The following is a 24,061-nucleotide window of genomic DNA, read 5'->3' on the forward strand; positions in this document are numbered from 1 at the left end:
TCCGTCCACCCTTCGAATTCCCTGGATCCACCGGGGCTGGACCCCGGCAGTTTGAAATGTGTCCCTGCTCAAGGCTTTACTTTTTCAGATGTTGGGACAGTGTTTGCACAAGGTCCCAAAGTTCATGAAAGAGAAGGTATGTGACACTTAACAGTGGAACTGAGCTGCAGGAAAAGATGTGAGCAATGGAAAAGATAGAGTTGGGATTTTTAAGACGTATAAAAGCTGGACCTCTTTATTCAGAGTAGCCGTGGCTTCTACAGACTCTGTCACAGGAATGGAAAATCCTGAGAGCCCCAGGCTCCTTGACTGGCAAATGGTGTTAGGGTTGATACACGGCACAGTCCTTACCTTTCATTTTTCAGGTACTTTCTGTACTTAGACAAGTTCATCAAGGTGAATGTTTTCAGTAAAATCTGATCACCACTTTTTATTAGCCTAGCAAACTTGGGCAAGTAACTAAAGCTCTATAAACCTGTTTTCTCATCTGTAAAATGGGCCAATAGCACCTACCTTAAAGAGTTGCTGTATGTGATTATATAAGCATCCTTATGTCATCTATGTCTAATTAACTTTACAGAGTTTGAAATCTTACAGAGTTTGCTCTCTGACATCAAAAAATGAAATCAGCTATCAAAAGAATATCCTGGAAAAAAAAATCCTGAAATTTATATTCCTAGACAACATAATTAATCTGTGGGTCAAAGAAGAATTCACAGGAGAAACTAAAAAACACTTTTTGTCAAATGAATGATAATGCTAGCAAGATATATCAAAATTTATGCAATGTAGCTAATCAGTGGTTAAAGAAAAACTGTTAACTTTAAATGTTTATATTTGAATAGTAGAAAGGTTTGAAAAAAATCAATGTATTTTTCTTAACTGCATCAATGTAATATTTTGTTTATAATACTGTGCTGTAAAATTTTAAGATGTTATCCTTGGGGGGAAGTGGATAAAGCGTACAAGGGATTCTTCAGTACTATTTCTTGAAACTGTGTATGAATGATCTCCAAATAAAAAATTTAATTAAAAAAAGGCAAAGGGTAAGACTTGGCAAGCTATGGACCACGGGCCAAACCCTAGTCACTTTGTGAATAACCCACAAACTAAGAATGGTTTTAATATTCTTAAGAGTTGTTTAAAAAACAAGAATAGACAGAGACCATATGCGGCTCTCTAAGCCTAACATGTTTACTAACTGGTCTTTCCAGAAAGCATTTGCTAACCTTTGATCTAGGCAGTTTCTGTTCTTTTCTAAAGCGTAAACTTCCTACAATCCACCCCTTCACAAATTAAAAAATAAAACCTCTGCACAGAAAGCAATAACAGTCACTTTAGGACTTTTAAAAGGAAACAAAAGTGGGCAAATTGTGGAGGAGAGCTGAAACTTACAAGAGTGACTCACACTGGGCTGTTTTCCAGTGTATTTTTGTTTATTTTTGTCTTTAATGAGTGAGTCCCTGTTACAAGTTGTGTGGCAATGTTAACTAAGACTTAGGTAAAAACTGTCACCTGTTTCAGTTAGACATCTGATCAGGTGTAAACTTTCATTAAAAAAAAATATTTTATTAGCGCATATTGCTTTAAAATGTTGTGTTAGTTTCTGCTACACAGCAAAGTGAATCGGCAGCCCATATACGTATGTCCCCTCCCCTTTTTTGAATTTCTTTTCCTTGTAGGCCATCACAGAGCACTGAGTAGAGTATCCTGTGTTACAGAATAGGCTCTCATTAGTTATCTATTTTATACATAACATCAATAGCGGTATATATGCCAATCCCAATTAGACTTTCTTTCTGTCTAGGGAAACCAGAAAAAAGGAGATCCTGTAGACCAGAAGGTGAGGTGAAACATTACAGTGAGAAAACTGGAAAGGAAATCACTGTTTTCTCCAAAGTTTAGAAGATTTTTAATAGTAGCTTTTTCTTGAATAAATGCTTCTTCATTTGATTTACCTTTTGGTCAGTTTCCAGAGTCCTGACGAAATTGTTTTGGTCAATTTTGTCTAGTTTTACTGTTCATTTTTGGAGACAGGATTTGCTAATAAGCCCTGGTCTCAGCCATTCCAGAACACTTAACCATAGAAAGAAAAAAATCTTTGAGGGGAGAATTTAAAGTAAAGATATCCTTACTTGCTACTAAAGTGAAGAAAGGTACTAAAGATAGCATTAACATAATATTATGTTGGATTGTTTTCAAAAGAGAAAAAAAATTAGACAATTTGATTCAGGAACACAGGGGAAAACAGTGCCTGAGAGAATGTCATTATGCAACTTGAAGAAAGGAGGCCATCAAACTGAGCATTTAATGAATGATTTTAGAGTCTAAGCAATGAAAGTAATTAACGTAAAGGAAATGCATCTTTGGATTTCAGCACATTGATTTTTGTGATCCTCCTGAGTTCTTTCAGATCTGTTGACTGTTTTTGTGCACCAACAGTTCCTGATTAAAAAGGGCTAAATGATTCAAGTGGAAATTGCACTTTTAAAACCATCTATATAACTTTTGTCTATTTTCATCGTGTTCATCTCGCTCTTTGATCGTATAAGTGGAAAGGTAATAATGAAATTGTGTGCAATGAAAAAATATGCTTAGAATGAATTGGTTACAAACCAGGAATTTATGAGGGCAAATGAAAGAACTGTGGTTCTTTAATTTTGAATTATGACTGTGGGGAAAAGATTGAGGGTTGGAGAGATCCACTTACTCTTTCATTCATGTAGCAAATATTTATTAGCTCTTACAAAGAGCCATGAACAACTGGGGATACAGTGGAGGGTAAAAAAGACAGAATTCCCTGCCTTCTTGGATTTGATATTTTCATAGGGCAAGGCAGTAAATTATATCATATGCTGGAGAGTATCAGTTTTATGGCCAAACATCCTAAAGGAAATCGACCCTGAACATTCGTTGGACGGACTGATGCTGAAGCTAAAGCTCTAATATTTCAGCCACCTGATGCAAAGAGCTGACTCATTGGAAAAGACCCTGATGCTGGGAAAGACTGAGGGCAGGAGAAGGGGGTGACAGAGGATGAGATGCTTGGATGGCATCACCAACTCAGTGGACATGGGTCTGAGCAAACTCAGGGAGATAGTGAAGGACAGGGAAGCCCTGGCGTGCTGCAGTCCGTGGGGCTGCAAAGAGTCACATGACTGAGCAAATGAACAACAGCAGCAAATTGAACAGGAGATGGGGAAGGGAGAACGGTGGGGAATGTTGCAATTTTAAATAAAGTGGACACGGTCAATCTCCCCGTGTGATAATATTTGAGCCAAGACTTGAAGAGAAAGCATGCCAGGTGAGCATCAAGGGTAAGGACCTTCCAGGTAGACAGGCCAGTGCACAAAGGAAGATGATTTGGCACAGTCAGTGATGATAAGCTATGTGGTGCAGGGTAGAATGAACAAGGGAAAGGGAAGAGGCAATGAGTGAAGGATGACAGAAAGCCTGATTACGTAGGACTTTGCAGGCTACCTCAGCATCTTAGGTTTTTACTGAATATAAAATGGAGAGCCACTGAACAGAGAAGTAACCGGGTCTCTTATAGATTCAGAAAGCTCATTAAGCTGGTGGCTCACATGGTAAAGAATCTGCCTGCAATGCAGGAGACCAGGGTTTGATCCCTGGGTTGGGATCCCTTGGAGAAGGGAAAGGCTGCCCACTCCAGTATTCTTGCCTGGGAAATCTCACGAACAGAGGAGCCTGGCGGGCTGCAGTCCACGGGGGTCGCAAAGATTCGGACACAACTGAGTGACTCACTACATTACTGCTAATGTGTTAGGAAAAAGTCGAGGACTTTGAGTAGACTGAGCAACGACTTGATACCATTGAATGCTGTTCTGTACGTTTTCTGTTCACTCAGATTTTATCCCTGATAGTAAATCCACAGGATCAAGTCCAAGCTTGTGAGCCTGACATTCAAGGCTCGTTTCAACACAGCCCCTCCCACTGCTTCTCAGGCTCATCACTTCTGCAGCTGCTTCCTCATCACTGCGTCTCGCCGCCCTGCGTTCCAGATGCATTGTGGGGTGTGGACAAGTAAATGGTGCCATTTGAGCATGCTCTTCTCTCCACCTCGAGTGCCCTCATCTCTCTGGAATTCCTATTTCTTCCGGTTAGCATAACACATTCCATTTTATTGCACTCATTCATATTCCTGTATGCCTCCCCTCCCTAGCAACGATATTCAGTACATAAGAGGCTTTCTATATTATATATGCTGCCTTATATTGGATTCAGTAAGAACAATTCTCGCTACTTGATTCAAGTTAAGGAGATATTTACACTTATGCTAAGACTAATGCCAAAAAGGAATAAGGCAGTTTATAAGCAAAAATTTGTATTTCAAAAGAATTAAAGAAGTGATAAATCTTGAAGGACTTTATCAAGTGTTCAGTGAGGTGCTAGGGAATAAATGCAAAAACCTAGGCAAGCATATCTTTCCTTCGATATCTTATTATTACCTGATATTTTATTACATACTTGTTTGTATTTTTTAAAATCTCTCTCCAGGATGGAGACTTTTGTCTTTGCCACCACCATGCTTATGTTTCCTAAAGATATTTGACATATTTGTTAAATGAATGAATGATCTCTTTAATGAACAATAAGCTTTGATATGAACACCATCTTCATAGTGAAGAATTCTTTTTCGCTTCTGATGAGAGGACCTCTATCAAATTTTCTAGAAAGATGAACTTTTGACTTATTTAATCCCTTGAAGGAATTTATCTCACTTAATTTCACGAAGTCTTATCTAGGGACCATTTGTGATGATAACAATGTCTTTAGGAACTGATATATGAAATTTCAGAAGTGTTCTTCAGGAAATTATTTCTCAAGTGATCCAATATTAAAAGTCAGTATAGTTGCTCTTAATGTAAATTATTACCCTTTCATTCTATATAATATTATTAATTTTAATTAACATTAACTTTTAATTCTATAGAAAACTAAAATATGTAGGCTTCTGGTGATTTAACTTGGAAAAAATAAAATCTAGAGCCATGTATTAATGGTAAAGACATTAAACCTTTATTTTCTTTCTTTGGAAAGATAAATAGCAACTCAAAATTAGTCACTGGTGTCCTTTCCTCTTTTGACAATCTTTGATTATTATTTTTAGGCTGTAGAGCCAGTTACCTGGATAACAGTTAATTTTCTGGCCCCATATACCCATTTTATTTGTACTTTTCCTGCTAACCTTTGAGGTTTTAACCCAAGGGATATATTGGGTTAAATGACAGATTTTATCACATCATATATATATGTGTGTGTGTATATATATATATATTCAGATAAACACATATGTATAGAATGTGGAAAAAACATACACATATATATACACATATGTGCACACACACGTGTGTGTATAGAATTGTCATCATGGTCCTCACATGGTCTTTTGAACTGGAGATGTATCTTGATTCAGGAGAAGGTAGTTCCCTTGATTCTGCCACTGGAGTAGAATTTTATTGTTCTTGCTCATCAAAATATTATACTTTTGAGAACAATACTGTGATTTTACACTGTAAAAACCACAACGTTTTTCGTCCACGTTCATAAGGTGAATAAAGCTGATTGCACTTGCTTTCATTCCACTTGACTCCCCGACCTGCTCTCACCCCTAGATTCCAGGTGCCCAGGCTATGCTACCAACGCGTTCAATGCCTCATCCACAGAGTAGGTTCCAGCGGGTAGAGGAGCGACCCCAGTGAGGACATTCACTGTTCCCAAGACTCAGTTCTCTGATTTCGGTCAGCATGTTCAAGGGGGTGAATCGTCTCTTCCGCTGGATCAGATGCTGCAGTGATCATAACCTGGAATCACCAGGCAGAACCCACTGATGTGTCCCGCCCAGAGAGACCAGAACAGAGGAGCGGAGCCTGTGACATCATCCGGGGCCTGAACCGTGGCTCACCTAAAGCTAGGTCTATTCCTGGACGCTGTGCGTTACATGAACACCCACTCTCCTCACTTAGTTGGCGTCAGGTTTTCGCTCCTGGCTGCTGGAAGAGTCCTCACTCTTCATTATATAGCCAGTAACCAGCTTCACTGCTGGAGACCCATCAGGTGACCTTTCCATATCCCTTCTCAGTTTTCCCCTCTACAAAGTGAGAATATTAATTCTTATCCAAAGCTGGCAGGAATTCCTAGTCTGTCCAGTGGTTAGGACTCTGTGCTTTTACTCTCAAGTGTGTGCGTGCGTGATAAGTCACTTCAGTCATGTCCGACTCTGCAACCCTATGGACTGTATTCCTCCAGGCTCCTCTGCCCATGGCATTCTCCAGGCAAGCGTGCTGGAGTGGGTAGCCATGCCTTCCTCCAGGGGATCTTGCCAACCCAAGGATCGAACCTGCATCTCTTTCGTCTCTTTGCATTGGCAGGCAGGTTCTTTACTACCAGGGCCACCTGGGAAGCCCCTCACAGCCAAGGGCCAGGGTTAAACTCCTGGTCACTTACTAAGATCCTGCAAACTGGGCAGTGTAGACAAAAAAAAAAAAAGGTGGTGAAGTTTTGTAGAAAAGTATTTGAATAGACTGTCAACTGATATGTAAATTAAGGGTGGTACCCAAATGCTCCTGGCCAATATGTATTCTTTTGAATATTTAATTTTGCTAATGCTTTGCTATTCTCTCATTTGAAATACAGTCTATAAAACCTATCATTGTATCGTTTTCAATTATACACCAGAAACTTCTAAGGTTAGGGATCCACAAACAAAAGAAATGGTTACCTTCATCAGCTTCCTCTCTTCTATGAGAAATTTGAGGAGAGGGAGCAGAAATGTGAGCAGAAATGTCTATTACATCAGCGACTTTGTTGACTGTCCCATAATAAGTTCATATAACTTTGAGAGATATATGTAGGAGAAAGCAATTGCTTCTGACTTTGTTGTGGGATGGAATAAGGAATAAAGAAAGATTCATTAGGAGAGCAAAATTACCTTTTTTGCAAAAACATTTATGTGTCACGTACATATCAAGTCTTGTCTTATTTACTATCTCATTTAATTATAACAAGTCTATGAGATCCTTGTTTTATAGATGAGAAATTGAAGCTATCAAAGTTTGAATGATGTTTTATAGCTAATTCGTGACAGAATCAGGATGTAAACCCACGTCTGAGCTGAGAATTTATACTCTATGACTTGCCTTGAATGCTCAGGAGGAAGTGGGAATTCAGAGGAGGAGAAAGGGGAAGTCTAGGAAAAATGACCATGAGCAGTCCTTGTACTCTGTGGGGCGGGGGCGGGGGAGGTCCTTCATCAGCATGGGTGCAACTTTGGCAGCTTGTGTTCTTGCCTGGAGAATCCCAGGGATGGGGGAGCTTGGTAGGCTGCTGTCTCTGGGGTCACACAGAGTCAGACACGACTGAAGCAACTTAGCAGCAGCAGCCAGCACAACAAGACACAGCCCTGGGTGTTAGAGAGGTGAATTTGGGGCCATGGGACAGTGGAATATGAGTGATTCTACTATTTACTGGAGATTTACAGTACAGGCATGTCTGTAATTTACAGGGTGCCTAGAGTTCCAGTGGGCTTCCCTAGTGGCTCAGATGGTAAAGAATTCACCTGTAATGTGGGACACCTGGGTTCGATCCCTGTAACTAAGATCCCACAGTGTGATGAAAAAAAGATTAAATTGAAGTATAAAATAAACATTCAACAGAGAGGATCAACGGGCTTCCCTGGTAGCTCAGATGTTAAAGAATCCACCTGCAATGCGGAAGACCTGGGGTCGATCCCTGGGTTGGGAAGATCCCCTGGAGGAGGGCATGGCACCCCACTCCAGTATTCTTGCCTGGAGAATCCCCATGGACAGAGAAGCCTGTCCATGGGCTACAATCCATGGGGTTGCAAAGAGTCAGACACGACTGAGCATGTACTCTCTCAAGAGAGTTGAAAGGGATCTGAGAGTGAGAGTAGGCAGATTATTCCTTAATGGAGACAGCATTTCCCAACTATCAGCCATTTCTGCATCACCTGCAGGATGTTTATTATAGATACACAAAATACTATTATTTAATGTTCTTCTTTTAACAGATACTTTTTACTCTAAAAATTTCACATGAAAAAAAATCAATTGCCGTCTTAAATGGAAAATAAGAATCACTTACGATAAATGAAATGCAAACTTAAAAATAATTTAATGCATAAAACAAACACAACACAACAAATGGATGACGATGCTATTAAATTCTATTAGATTCGGTTACCATCCAGAGTCTCAGCCGGTTGTCTATTATCGTTTGGCTAATCACCACATTAAGCCTAAATTTGTCTCCTCAGAACTTCAGCATGCCTGTTCTTGGTCTGGTTTCCAGAAGAACAGAGGAAAGATCTAGTCCTTTTACTTGACGATGATTCAGCTACTATTATTTGCCCCTCTGCAGGGTAGGTAAGATATTTCTTTTTTCTTACAGAGAAAGTGCTTTTTCTTTCCTGAGTATATTACCCCCTTATATCAGAATTTTTTCTTTTTTGTAAGGAAAAATTTTGTGAAGTATCTGTTACTTGGTACTAATACATACAATAGAATTTAAAATATATTTTTCTAATCTTTTATACAACATTCCAAGATATACTTCAACATGCTCATTTTACAGATAAGAAAATTAAGCTATTAGTGTATCTGCATTTAACTAATTTGTCCCAAATCTCACAGCTGATTACAGTGGCAAAGCCAGGATTCCACCTCAAAGCTAATTACAAAGCTTGGAGAACTTGAACCATTTCTTGTGTTAATTGGCCATGGAATTAAAAGTCAGAGTAAGACGGAGCTGTCTAATGACACAGAAATAAGGATTTAAGATGATTTAAACTTGTAATTACCTAAATAGAGATAGCCTTAACCTGAAAAGTAAAAGTGTTAGTAGCTCAGCTGTCTGACTCTTTGTGACCCTACGGACTGTAGCCTGCTAGGCTCCTCTGTCCATGGGATTCTCCAGGCAAGACTACTGGAGCGGGTAGCCATTCTTCACCAGGGGATCTTCTCGACCCAGGGATTGAACCTGGGTCTCCTAGATTCCAGGTGGATTCTTTCTTCCAGGAAAGCCCCACCTTAACCTAGTGGTGCATTAATATAATCTAAAGAGTTTTATTTTAAGCTTTATCTTGATACTTAAGAGAGTAACTGAAAGGACCCAACATGAAAGCTATTATTATTTCCCAGTTTCTCTAAATGTTCTACAAATGCCACTTTAAAAGGAAGCTGAAATCTGGAAGTAAACAAAAACAAATATTAGACATTCTGAAAGGTGGTGTGATCATCAGACGATACACCATGATAGTGCCTGGATCCTCCTGCGGGCTGCACGAGGCATGAGATGGTTAAATTATGTCACCTGGGCCAGGAGGTGTTATATGTGTAATTAAACATGATTTCTCAGTGTGTTTGTATGCTTCTGATAGAGGTTAGTCTTTTAATTTGAAGACTCATAAAGCAGATGTCCCTTCCCAGTGTGGGTGGGCATGATCCAATCCATTGAGGGTCTTAATTGCAAAACTACATGACCTGGAATAAGTAGCTTTACCTCTTTGGGTGCCAGTTTTCTTTTCAGTCTTAAAATAGAGAAAATAATGCCCACATTCCTAGATTGTTTTATAGATTGATATATTAAGGCTGAGAAAATATTCAGCTGTTGTCTGTAACATATTAAGTGCTTAATGATCAAAAGTTAGTATTGCATAACTGTAATATGCATAAAAACAAGGTATCATAAAATTAGCCTTCAGAGCCCTCACTTCTAAGACTATGATTAGCCTCATCTATGCAGGTTTTGATTTTCCTGTCTTGCCATCATGAACTCCTTTAAGTCAAAAAAAAAGGAAAATATTTTCTCTTTCCTAAACCATTGCCATATCTATCAATTCATTCATTTCAATGTGCCAGGCATTCCTCAAAGGACAAAGAATAAATAACAGCTTACGATTTTTGTGTTCAAGTGATTCCCAGAATAACAGAGGTAGGAAGCCACATATACAAGTTAATGTATGAAGTATGAAAATCACTGTAATTCAGTGCTCCATACTGTTATTTCTTCTTATTGACTCTTCCAAATAGGTAAATGTGGATATCAACTCCCATCTGAAGTCTTCTTTGATTTACCCATGACAAACCATTTTCTATCTCAGTTGTCACCATCACCTCATTTATTCACTACAATCACAGTATTGAACGACTATTCAACATTAAATAACAGGGTGTTTGAAAGATGGGACCTAGTGTTTTTTGTTTGTTTTTCCTATTTTTAGAGCTTTAAAATTTTGGACAGTGCCTTGAATGTCGGGTGATGGATGGATGGAGGGAGGGAGGAATAGCAGGAGGAAAGAATGAAGGGAGCGGAGGAAAGAGAAAGGGAAGAATGGAGAAAGGGAGGGATGGATACGTGGGTGCATGCATGACACATGGATGCATGCGTGACACATGGATGCATGTATGATAAGGGAAACATAGGGGAGGAAGGCATAAACTCTGGTTGAAAGAAAGACAAAGAAGGAAGACTTCATAATTAGGGACTGTTTGAGTTATATCTAAAGGACTAGTTAGACTTCAGAAGAAACACGGAAGTCTGTATGTGACGATGGGAGGCTGGGCAGGTAAAGGCATTCCAGATTGAGGCAGAAGTATAATAAATGCACAGAGGTATGAGACGTAACTATCTATTAAAGGGGCAGTGAGTGGATCAGGGGTAACGGAGCTGGGATTGGGAGTGGGAGGAGAAAGGCAGAGTGATGGAGATAAAACAGGTTTCAGACCTTGAAGAGCTTTGGAAGCCACTCTAGTGAATTTGGATCTTCAAACCACAGTGATTCCCCAATAGGTAAACTTGCCCATCTTGCTTGAGGATGTTATTTCCTCAGTTTCAGTTAAGTACTAAGTACTTGATTAAGACTGAGAGCAGGTAGGTGACTCCAGTGCTATTTCCTGGTAGCCTAAATCACAGGGTTTCGGCATCTCTGAATTTAAAGGGAAATTGAAAGAGCTTCAATATACGTATTCAGGATGAAACCACTTTTCCAATTTCCAAGGAGGAACAACTGAAAACACAAATCTCTCTCCTAACAATACTTAGGCTTTGGGATTCTTCCAGCCTTTATTCTGTTGAATGAGACAGAAAGTTATGAATAATACCTGACGTGCCCTTATATTCTATTTGTAGAGCACTCTCACAAAAATGATCTCATTTGATCTTCATGAAAACCCTGTAAGCGAAGCGCTATTATCTTCATTCAGCAGCAAGCGAACAGTATAGCGGTAGAAAGGCAGGCGTGGAAATAGTAAGGCAGGCAAGTCTTCATGCGCTCACCTCTCTCTTTCTCTGACCCTCCCAGCTGTGGCAAGTTCTGAGCATCTTCATATGCAGACAAAAGCCTGCATCAGTCACAAAAGAGGCAGAAGTTATATGTATTGAAAATCTACTGTCTGATACTTACCATTATTATTATACAATCCCCATACCACTCCTGCAGGTAAGTGCAATTGGGTCTACTTTGTAGAAAAGTACCCTGAAGCGGGGAGAAATTAATTAAGTTGTTCAGGTTGGTCCAGGGGCAACATGGAAGGACCAGATCTGAACCTCTATCTTTGGTCTCCAGACGTACACGCCCTTTCTACCACGTCATAGGCCAGGATGTTAGTGCGCTCAGAGCTCATATTGCCGTGTTCAACCACTGATTCATCAGCCTTATGGCCTGGGGACTGGCTCTATGACCTTAAGAACCTGTGCTTCAGGTTTCCTTCTCTAAAATACAGACTGTATTAACATTTATGCCTAGGAGTTGCTCTGCAAATAAACTGGGCAATACATCTTAAAGAGGTTAAACAGTCCCTAGCACAGAATCCCTATGACAATAGTAAGTATTGTCTACATTTATCAAGCATCTTATGGATCTTAGAACAGATTGCCTTACCCAGACCTACACTTGAGCCACTGATTCCCCAAGGATTAGCTTCTCTGGTGCTAGGGTATAGATGTCAGCTAGACTCGACACAAGATTCTCTGGAATAAGTTGGCCTGGGAGCCTCCCTGGTACCCAACCAAGTCTCCCTACAGCTCTCGTTGTGTGAGCCCAATCTAGAGGACAGAATTATCGTCTGAATGTTTCTTGCTTGTTCTTCAATCCCTCTGAATCCCAATTCATTGGGTTGTAGCTCTAGAAATACAACTTCCTTTTGCTAGACCCCTTTCACGAAATGATGACTTAATGCCATACACCTAGCACGCAGGCCAATGTTCCTCTGTGTCCATCCTCTTGGAAGAGTAAGTCCTGCCCATGTAGCATTTACATTACTGCAGGTCAACTCTGTTACCTTCTGGTCAGCTCCTTCTTTCTGTTGGAATTTCGCATCAAATGTTTATTTTATTTCAGGAGTTATGTGAGGTCCTAGAGAAAAAACTCCAATCAATCAAGCATGGTGTCTGTTCTCAGAGCGAATAGCCCGATTTCAAGCAATCAGTTTTACAAATAATTGTCTAGTTATAGTTGAGAAAATTTCTCAAATCAGAAATAGGAGTGTTTTGAACAAATTTAGCAGGAAGATCCCCAAGAAGTCTGAAGATTCAGGAAAACCTTCTTGAGGAAATAAAAATATAGGTGATCTAGGGTTCCCAAGGGCAAAGTCTTATTCTTTTATTTATTCATATACAACTATGTGATTTGGAGGGGATGAAGAAAAAAGTATCACCTCTAATAGTTTTTCAAAACAGTGATAGACTTTTTAATTTACACAAGTGATAGTTATAACAAGATTTTTTAAAAACGCTTTTTATTAAGTACATGTGAGGTAGTTTGTTAAAGACATGACATCAATCTTGTTTTCTCAGTCTGATCAAATCACGTGTCAGTCACTCTTCTAGGATCCAGAGAAGCAAAGTCTTTAAGGAACAATTTCTTACTTAAAAAAAAAATCACAGTAGAATGGTTCCCACCATAAATTTGAATTGTGAATCGCTTTGGATGAGCTAGTTGAGGGTGTTGTGATGTACTAGCTCTCTATTGTAGCATAAGAATGGCAAAATTAGAGCAGCTTAAAGCTAGTCAAATTTTCAGTTTTAAGTTCTGTAGGTCAGAAACCTGTACAACTTTAAGTTCTCTGTTTATGGCCTAACAAGGTGTCAACCAGGTGGGCTCTGGTCTGGAGGTGGAAAACACTTCCGTGTTCACTCAAGCTCTAGGCAAATCCAATCTCTTGCGGACTGCTGGCTTTGAGTTGCTCCCAGCAGCTAGAGGTGAATCTCAGGTCTTTCTATTTGGCCCCCTACACCTCAGCAGCAGAGAATCTTCCTCAAGCTTCACATTTTTCTGCCTTCCTCTGCTACTAGATAGAGAAGATGCTCTGCTTTTAAAACACCCGTGTGATTAGATTCAATTCAGTTCATTTCAGTTGCTCAGCTGTGTCTGACTCTTCGGGACCCCATGGACTGCAGCACGCCAGGCTTCCCTGTCCATCACCAACTCCCGGAGCTTGCTCAAACTCACGTCCATCGAGTCGGTGATGCCATCCAACCATATCATCCTCTGTTGTCCCCTTCTCCTGCCGCCTTCAATCTTTCCCAGCATCAGGGTCTTTTCAAATGTGTCAGTTCTTTGCATCAGGTGGCCAAACTATTGGAGTTTCACCTTCAGCATCAGTCCTTCCAATGAATATTCAGGACTGATTTCCTTTAGGATTGGCTGGTTTGATTTCCTTGCAGTCCAATGGACTCTCAAGAGTATACTCCAACATCACACTTGAAAAGCATCAATTCTTCAGCTCTCAGCTTTCTTTATAGTCCAGCGCTCACATCCATACATGACTACAGGAAAAACCATAGCTTTGACTAGACATAGCTTCGACCTTTGTTGGCAGAGTAATGTCTCTGTTTTTTAATGTGCTCTCTAGGTTGGTCATAGTTTTTCTCCCAAGGAGCAAGTGTCTTTTAATTTCATGGCTGCAGTCCCCATCTGCAGTGATTTTGGAGCCCCAAAAAGTAACCTCTGTCAATGTTTACATTGTTTCCCCATCTGTTTGGGAAGTGATAGGACCAGATGCCACGATCTTAGTTTTCTGAATGTTGCGTTTTAAGCCAGCTTTCTCACTCTCCTCTTTCACTTTCATCAGGAGACTCTTTTGTTCTTCTTTGCTTTCTGCCATAAGTGTGGTGTCATCTGCATATCTGAGGCTATTGATATTTCTCCCAGCAATCTTGATTTCAGTTTGTGCCTCATCCAGACCAGCATTTCTCATGATGTACTCTGCATATAAGTTAAATAAGCAGGGTGACAATATACAGGCTTGATATACTCCTTTCCTGATTTTGAACCAGTCTGTTGTTCCATGTCCATTTCTAACAGTTGCTTCCCGACCTGCATACAGATTTCTAAAAAGCCGGTCAGGTGGCCTGGTATTCCCAACTCTTGAAGAATTTTCCACAGTTTATTGTGATCCACACAGTCAAAGGCTTTGGCATAGTCAATAAAGCAGAAATAGATGTTTTTTTCTGGAATTCTCTTGCTTTTTCAATGATCCAGCAGATGTTGGCAATTTGATCTCTGGTTCCTCTGCCTTTTCTAAATCCAGCTTGAACACCTGGAAGTTCATGGTTCATGTACTGTTGAAGCCTGGCTTGGAGAATTTTGAGCATTACTTTCCTAGTGTGTGAGACGAGTGCAATAGTGCAATAGTTTGAGCATTCTTTGGCATTGCCTTTCTTTGGGATTGGAATGAAAACTGACCTTCTCTAGTCCTGTGGCCACTGCTAAGTTTTCCAAATTTGCTGGCATACTGAGTGCAGCACTTTTATAGCATGATCTTTTAGGATTTGAAATAGCTCAACTGGAATTCTATCACCTCCACTAACTTTGTCCGTAGTGATGCTTTTAAGGCCCACTTGACTTCACATTCCTGGATGTCTGGCTCTAGGTGAGTGATCACACCATTGTGATTATCTGGGTCACGAAGATATTTTTTGTATAGTTCTTCTGTGTATTCCTGGCACCTCTTCTTAATATCTTCTGCTTCTGTAAGGTCCCTACCATTTCTGTCCTTTATTGAGCCCATCTCTGCATGAAATATTCCTTTGGTACCTCTAATTTTCTTGAAGAGATCTCTAGTCTTTCCCATTTTATTGTTTTCCTCTATTTCCTTGCATTGATCTCTGAAGAAAGCTTTCCTGTCTCTCCTTGCTCTCTTTTGGAACTGCATTCAAAAGGGTATATCTTTCCTTTTCTCCTTTGCCTTTCACTTCTCTTCTTTTCACAGCTATTTGTAAGGCCTTCTCAGACAACCATCTTGCTTTTTTTGCATTTCTTTTTATTGGGGATGGTCTTGATTCCTGCATCCTTACAATGTCATGAACCTCTGTCCATAGTTCATCAGGCACTCTATCAGATCTAATCCCTGAATCTGTTTCTCACTTCCACTGTATAGTCATAGGGATTTGATTTAGGTCATACCTGAATGGTCTAGTGGTTTTCCCTACTTTCTTCAATTTAAGTCTGAATTTGGCAATAAGGAGTTCATGATCTGAGCCACAGTTAGCTCCTGGTCTTGTTTTTGCTGGCTGTATAGAGCTTCTCCATCTTTGGCTGCAAAGAATATAATCAATCTGATTTTGGTGTTGACCATCTGGTGATGTCCATGTGTAGAGTCTTCTCATTAATTTCATTAACCAAATCCCTTTGCTATGTGAGGTGCTGTGATCTTGAGAGTAACACTAGGGTATGAAGCTTATGAGGTCCACTTAGAGTTTTTTCCGCCACATGTAACTAAGCCCCACAGCTCTGGAGACTGGAAACAAGAAAGGCTTATCTCTCATTTATGAACAAGTCCATCCTGGGTTGCTTCTCGCCCTGTTCTGCAATGCTCTTGCTCTAAGAAACAGACCGATGGAGCACCTACCACCATCTGGAGCATTGCCAGTTGCACAGCAGTGGGGGAATGTGCTGGTGGGTCATACGCTAGTTCTTAAGCCTCTGGACAGAGGGCACACGCGTCCCTTCTGATCACATTCTATTGACCAAAGCAAGTTACACGGGCAGACTACCTTCAAGGGGCCAGAGAAGTACAGTCCTCTCATCTGCCTGGTAAAGGGGAGACCCAGAAATCTTTGGGGAAATAGAGCTAATAACTAACACAGTTCTTTTGATCATCAATACAGTTCTTTCCTTCCAGCAGACAAAATGCATTCACCTCTCCTGCCTTCCAACCCCAAAGTCCTATTAAGTTGCACATCAAGTCAAACTTCAGATTTGAAGTTTGGGGATATGTAGGAATCTCCACATCAAGGATTAAGTGTGCTTCCCTGTGTCGTGGGTCTAAACGCCCCCTCCATGTTGTTGCCGCACTTAACAGAGAAAGAAATAGGCTTCAAAGGGTTGTCCCTTGATCTAAGTCAAGCAACCAATGAGCTCCAGGATTGAAATCTACCTCTCTTTCTTTCCAACAGCCTCATGACTTTATTGCCAGTTGACTAATAGAATGCAGTATAGCGGTGCTGCCGGCCACCTAAGACCATTAGTCCAGGTGGGGAGTTAAGCCCCAAAGAGAAAGATCCCCCAATATGGGCTTCCCCAGTGGCTTAGGTGGTAAAGAATCTGCCTGCAGTGTGGGAGACTTGGGTTCAGTCCCTGGGTTGGGAAGATTCCCTGGAGGAGGGTATGGCAAACTGCTCCAGTATTCTTGCCCGGAGAATCCCATGGACAGAGGAGCTTGGCAGGCTACCGTCCATGGGATCGCAAAACGTCAGACATGACTTAGCAACTAAACCACCACCACCCATAAACACACACACATATATATATAATATATATATTATATACATATAATATATATATATAAAATATATGTACACATATAAAATATATACATATATATATCAGTTCAGTTCAGTTCAGTTCAGTTGCTCAGTCGTGCCCGACTCTTTGTGACCCCATGAATCACAGCACGCCAGGCCTCCCTGTCCATCACCAACTCCTGGAGTTCACTCAGACTCACGTCCATGGAGTCGGTGATGCCATCCAGCCATCTCATCGTCTGTCATCCCCTTCTCCTCCTGCCCCCAATCTCTCCCAGCATCAGAGTCTTTCCCAATGAGCCAGCTCTTCACATGAGGTGGCCAAAGTACTGGAGTTTCAGCTTTAGCATCATTCCCTCCAAAGAAATCCCAGGGCTGATCTCCTTCAGAATGGGCTGGTTGGATCTCCTTGCAGTCCAAGGGACTCTCAAGAGTCTTCTCCAACACCACAGTTCCAAAGCATCAATTCTTCGGTGCTCAGCCTTCTTCACAGTCCAACTCTCACATCCATACATGACCACAGGAAAAACCATAGCCTTGACTAGACGGACCTTAGTCGGCAAAGTAATGTCTCTGCTTTTGAATATGCTCTCTCTCTATATATATATACATACACATATGGCTTCCCAGGTGGCACCTCTGCTTGGGGTCACAAAGACATGGACGTGACTGAAGTTACTTAGCAGGCACACACATGCAGACACAAACACACACACACTAACACACATATGTAAAGAAAGCTAAAGAAATTAAAAGAGCTTATCTATGTGGAACTGAATAGAAGGGGGTGAAAAACGTGGGGCAAACAGCCCTTGGGCACTGTTCTCAACTGTGTGTGTGTGTGTGTGTGTGTGTGTGTGTGTGTGTGTGTTTGTATATTTAAATCTCAAACATGTATTACTTTAATAAAAATGAAATATAAACATGTCTGTGTGTATACATCTGTATAATTAAAACCAGTGTGCCTTTTCTCACCAATATAGCAGAGAGACAGTACCATTTCTAGTTGGTTTTGGAGTGCTTTCTATGTGAGATGGACTCTGCCTGAAATTCCTGGCCATTTTTTCTTGGCCCATTTCCCCCTTTCCTAGAACTGCCTGGGGCTTTGTGAACTCTGCAAAAGAAAGTTCTTCATGTAAACTTTCCAGTCGTGCCTATTAATCACTCACCTTTCTTCTTGAAGACTCTTTACCCATTTCAGCCCCTGTGGGCAATTTTGGGAAAAATGAGGGGGCCTGAGATGGTATTCAAAGGGAGGAGAAAGAAACCTGAAGTAAAACTGGACCAGGTGCTAGAACATGGATCTTTAAATACGTGCAGAAGGAGAGGAGCTGGTGTCCACAGAGATGAGTAAGGGGATATCCAGGAGAAGTGCAGTATTCTTAAGGGGCAAAAAGCGTCCAGAGGGAATGGGAACAAGCTGAGGAAACAAACGAGCAAAGCAGGTAAGTGAGAGTCCAAAGCAGCAGTGGTCTCCCAGCAGAAAAGTGTTACCAGACAGGCGTGAGTGTGTGCACACACCCTCCCTGCACACTTTGTGCATGGAGCTATAGCACTTATACCACCTCATGTTACTTCTTTTTAATTTCTTATCTCTCTCTCTTTTTTTTGGCTGCACTGTGCATGTGTAGAATCTTAATTCCTTGACCAGGGATCTAACCAGTGCCCCCTGCTTTGAAGGGCAGAGTCCCAACCACTGGACCCCCAGGGAAGTCTCCTCATCATGTTATTACTTCTGTAACTCGCCAGGACCCTGAAGTGAAGACCCACAATTCTGCCCAGAAATGGAAGACTCTCCCATCCTTTTATCTGGTTCTTAAGCCAAAGGCGCAGAGCCTCATTGGCTATCTTCCACTTGTTAATTCAAGGAAATGCGTCTTCCCCTCTCAGCTTCCGTGGCATCTCATTGCTCCTGGTGGCCCCTCGTATACAGGCTGTGCGTAGGTTGTCCTTTCTGTATATGAGCACTGTTTTATGCTGCATTAAAATGAATATTTGTTTTGGTCATATCCCTGTATGTACCTTTAGGACCTCAAGGGCAGGAGTGGTGTCTAGTTCCCATTTATCTTTGGCATCAAGCCTGGGGCCTGGCACTTAGTAGGTTCCTGGTTAGTATTTCTTCAATGAATCATTGGTTTAAAGTTGAGCAGGGTTAGAGGGCCGCTGGGTGCCAAAGAGGAGGGAAAAGAGCAAGGCTTTCCTCATAATTTTCCTTCAGATCTACTTTTCTTTTTCTAACTCAAGTCAAATTCCCATTCTTATATCTATTTCCTTTTCATTTTGCTTGTTAGAGAAAAAAAAAAAAAAAAGAAATAAGAACCAGGGGAAGGACACTGGTTGTATTTTAGTGTGTCAATGGCCCACACTATATACTCATATCCCCAAAGGTTTGCTTTCTCCCTTCAGTTTTCTTGCTCTCACAAGCCTCTTGTATTGATGGAAAGACAAAAAAAACCCAAGTGGATTGATTGTATATTCCAGGAGATTCACTGGGCCTTTTTTTTTTTTTTAAATTGTTATTAGTTCACAGTAATTCTCAGCTCAGGCCCTTTTATTCTTATTTTAAGGCTGAGTAAACAGGGAATTCCATGGTGGACCAGTGGTTAGGACTCTGTACTCACTTGCCAAGAACCCAGGTTCAATCCTTGGTCAGGAAACTAGAGTCCCACAAGCCATGAGACCAAAAAATAAAATAAAATTTTAGGAAATGAAGACACAGAGATACACAATGAGCTTAAAAGTGGCAAAGCTAGGAGAGAGCTCATTCATTAGCATTGCTGCCCAGGTCTCCTCTCCTGGGTATCTCTCAAGTGCATTTTCTTAAGGAAGACCTTAGAAAACTTCAATATGTACAAAGACCCATTGTACACTTTGGAGAGCTGAGGTCCAGTAGAAGGAGGCGACTTGCTTAATGTAGATCATTTATTTTTCGTAAGTGCTTTGCTTTTTCGTAGATCTTCCCTTGCCCTGCTCAAAAATATAATCATGATGCTTTTCATAATGAAACCAGTAGATCAGAGGACTGTGGAAAACAAATGTCTGTGAATAATCCTTAGCTAACTGGTTTCATCGGATGTGTGCATTTTGAATGCAGAACCTTAATGTCAGGCAAGCTCAAGTTCAAATCCCAGCTTTGCCACTTCTATCTGTGGGAGGGAGGAGTTAAGGTTTCTAGGCATCAGTTTTTTCCTAGGGTTATCACAAGAGTTAAATGAGATGAAATATGTAAAGCATTTAGCATATTGTCTGGGGCACGGTAAAAGCATCATATAAAAGTGTTTTTATCTTTAGTGTTAAGCCTGCCAAGTGCAGACCTGTGAGAAGTGTGTCATTGATGGTAAACACTGTGGAAAACGTTTCTTGTTCGCTTTCTTCCACTTCCCACCATGGAAACATGAGTGCGTCTATTATACAAATCCAAATCCCCATCTAACATTCTGGCTGGGTTGGACTTTAATAATTCTTGCATCCTTGGTATTTATAAAATGTCAATTTTCTTTTTCAAAATTATACTCTGAGAAAGAGGTTTCTCTGTTCTGATATGCCACTTTCTTCTTTCTAAGTGGCTTTAATCTTTTTTCATTCACAAGAGCTAGAACTTAAGGAGTGTTGCTATGGAGAAAATCATGATATCATTAATAATAGAAATGCTTTGAGGTCACACACTTGGCTGGGGCATTGGCTTTAAGCATTGTGAGTTACTAGAAGTACTTGCAATTTCAGAAAGGAGAGCTATGGTCTTGGATCACATTTGCCTATTGAATGGACTATGCACAGGGATAGGAATAGTAGGGGAAGGGTGCATGTGCTTTGGAGTCAGGGATATTTTTGTTGTTTAGTCACCAAGTCCTGTCCAACTCTTTGTGACCCCCATGGACTGTATCCTACCAAGCTCTTCTGTCCATGGAATTTCCCAGGTAAGAATGCTGGAGGGGGGTTGCCATTTCCTTCTTAAGGGGATCTTCCTCTCTCAGGGATCGAACCCACATCTCCTGCATTGGCGGGTGGATTCTTTATCACTGAGCCACCAGGGAAGTCGAAGTCAGGGAGACTAGCTTGCAAACCCTGGGAGCATCTCTTACAACTGTGGTCTTGACAAAGTTTGGTAAGCCCTCTGCTTCTCATATTTCTCACCATAAGAGAGGCTGTTGATTCCTACATTTCAATGTTGTTATAAACCTTAACTGCGGGTTAAATATCCAGAGTCTCTCACACTGAGCATGCTCACAACTAATAACTGTTTATTTTATTATTTGGGTCCATAGTGTAAAATGAAGTTTTGCCTCATGGAATCAGACAATTTATGTAAATGGCAATTAAAAGTTCCACAAAAATGCACTGAATTTTCAGTTTTGACCCATTTTCTAAGTGCAGTGAATTTTCTAAATGGAGTGTGATTTCAGTAAGGATTCTGATCCATTTTCGAAATGCAGTGAATTTTCAATAAGGAAATGAAAATCAGTTTCAACAATGATTTTCAGAAGCCAAAGTTTTCGCTTGGAGGAGAAGGATGAGCCCCTCCTATCTTCTGAATTTCAACATTTCTCAAAATAATTGGAATACATTAACACCTTCAAAACAATTTCTCATCACAGTGTTTTCCATTCATTTCTAAAACATTGGTTGTTTGGAATGAAATCCTTATGTTCTTAATTCCTTCCTCTTGGCTCAATGCTAAGGCTTTAATAAAGGAGATAAATGCCCAAAATACCCGGCAAAACTAAGACTTGTGATTTTGGATTTAAAAGTTTGTTTTTTTCTATATTTTAAACTAACTTGATAATGTTGATACAATCAATGACCCCTCTTCCACTGTACAGAAGGGAAAACCACGGTTCAGAGGGAGGTCTGAAATGTGCCTGACCCTGACAGTGAGTTACAGGGCCAGACCATTTGCCTCCTGAAATTGTAAGTGAATTCAAGGGAAGACTGTAAAGATCAATTAAAAGGGAAACACTTGAAAGTGAGTTGCAAACTCTTAAATGTTAGAGGGGACTTTCCTGGTTGCCCAGTGGTTAAGGCTCTGTGTTCCTAACACAGGAGGCACAGTTCCCCTGGTTGGGGAACTAAGATCCCACAAGCCACACACGTGGCCAAAAAAACAATAATTGAAAATTAAGTGTTTTTGAAAATTTCAAGCACTCAGTTGTTCACTCCATGACTGAATGAGAAGGTTCTGATCCCCACTGTTAGCTGGATAAAGGCAAAGTCAGGCACAGGAGTGGGAATCTTCACTCTTGGCTTGTAAGCTCTGCAATCAGACATTTATAGGCGGGAGTAAAGGCTCAGGCTTTTGCTCGCCATGTCACCTCGATCATTCACTTAAATGTAACGAGCCTGAACCTCTTTACAGGTGGATCAGGGACCATGACATTTCCCTCATTGGTGGGAAGAAGGATTACCTGAAACAAAGGGCAGATTGCTTGATACAGGAGCTTGGCGTAAGGGTTTGCTTTTTTCTGCACCCTATCACACTGCAAAAATATTTCAATGTGCTCTCAAATTTCAGCTCCAGAGAAGTGCTTAGAAATAAATCCAAACTAAAGGCAATCATCACACAAGGGGTTGGAAAAGAGAGATGAAATGGTTCATTATATGTGGCAGAAGTCAAAGAGGACCCACGGTTAGTCTAAGAAGTTAAGAGGGACTATGAACCTACACTAATAAGAAAACATTTCACTGGGGTTTCCTGAGAAATATATGTTACATGGCTTTAATTGACTATTTATTAGTGGCCGTGGTTGCTGGACCCTTGCTATGGGACCTGGCCTTTTAACCACCAATCTGAGTTATAAAAGAACATAATTTAGTTACAAAAATTGAGATGGATAGTGACTGTTTAGAAGGAAAATGTTCTAACATATATGTTTTTCTTTCAACAACCTGTGTTTCCCTTCACTTTCTTTCAATTCTAACCTTTTTTATAATCACTTAATGAGTATGCATTAGTCAGGATAAGCTAGGTTATGCTGCAGTTATAAACTTTGAAATATCCGTGATATAAGCAAGCATGCTTATTTCCTGTGTACACGAATATTCCATTGACTCAGTCAAGGACCCAAGTTGATGGAGGTTCTACTGTCTTGACATGTGACTTGACAATTCATTAGAGCTAAGAGAGAAAAACTGGAGAAGTGTTGATGTTGTTGTTCAGGCGCTAAGTCGTGTCCGACTCTTTGCAATCCCCTGACCTGTGGCATGCCAGGCTTCCCTGTGCATCACTGTCTCCTGAAGTTGCTCAAATTCCTGTCCATCATGTTGGTGATACTATCTAACAACCTCATCCTCTGCTGCCCCCTTCTCCTCCTGCCCTCAACCTTTCCCAGGATCTTTTCCAATGAGTTGGCTCTTGGCATCAGGTGGCCAAAGTATTGGAGCTTCAGCTTCAGCATCAGTTTTTCCAATGAATATTCAGGACTGATTTTAGCTCAACTGAAAAAATATACATCACTGCTGTTCATGTTTCAGGGGCAAGAAATAGCCAACATGACCTTTGCAAGGTGCTCAGAAGTCTAGCATTTCACTGGCCGAGGAAGGAGGAGTATGAAACAGGATTTGGTGAACACAGCAGTCTCCTCATGCCAGTTAACAATTGCACATGCACATACCCTATCTTCTTTATTCATCTGTCTGTTGATAGACACTCCAGTTGTTTCCATATCTTGGCAATTTGAAAATAGTGCTGCTGTGAACTCTGGGTGGGGTACATGTGTCTTTTCAAATTAGGGTTTTGTTTTTTTTTCCCAGATAGATGCACAGGTGAGAAATTTCTGGGTCATATGGTAGTTCTACTTTCAGTTTTTCGAGAAACTTCCATACCATTTCCCACAGTGGCTCTTTTCATAGAGGTGCTATTTTAAACATTTAAATTGCATGATATTGCTCAAGACTGCGGGATGCTGCATGGTATTAAAGAAAAATGTATTAGAACAGAAGAGAAAGAAATGGACTGATTTTCACATGAACTGAACACCAAGAGCTGTGTCAAGTCTAGACATTCTCTCACTGAGTCACCATGAGCTCTAGTTGTGTTAAGGTCTCCATTCCATAAACAGAGAGGTAAGAAACTGGGCCAAGATCCCAGCTGATCAGCCAAGAATCCCATATTTAAACTCAGGTCTTAATACCTCGGAGTGCAGCCTCGTCTCCATGCCCATCACTGCCTAACCCATAGGGCTGATGGTGAGTTCACTGTCACTGGAGAGATTCAAGCGGAGGCTGGAACATTGTCTTCTTGGGATAACGTGGAGCTGGGGTAGCTTGAGTTGGGCTTTGC

The sequence above is a fragment of the Capra hircus genome, chromosome 14 (assembly GCF_001704415.2).
Source record: "Capra hircus breed San Clemente chromosome 14, ASM170441v1, whole genome shotgun sequence".
Lineage (NCBI taxonomy): Eukaryota > Metazoa > Chordata > Mammalia > Artiodactyla > Bovidae > Capra > Capra hircus.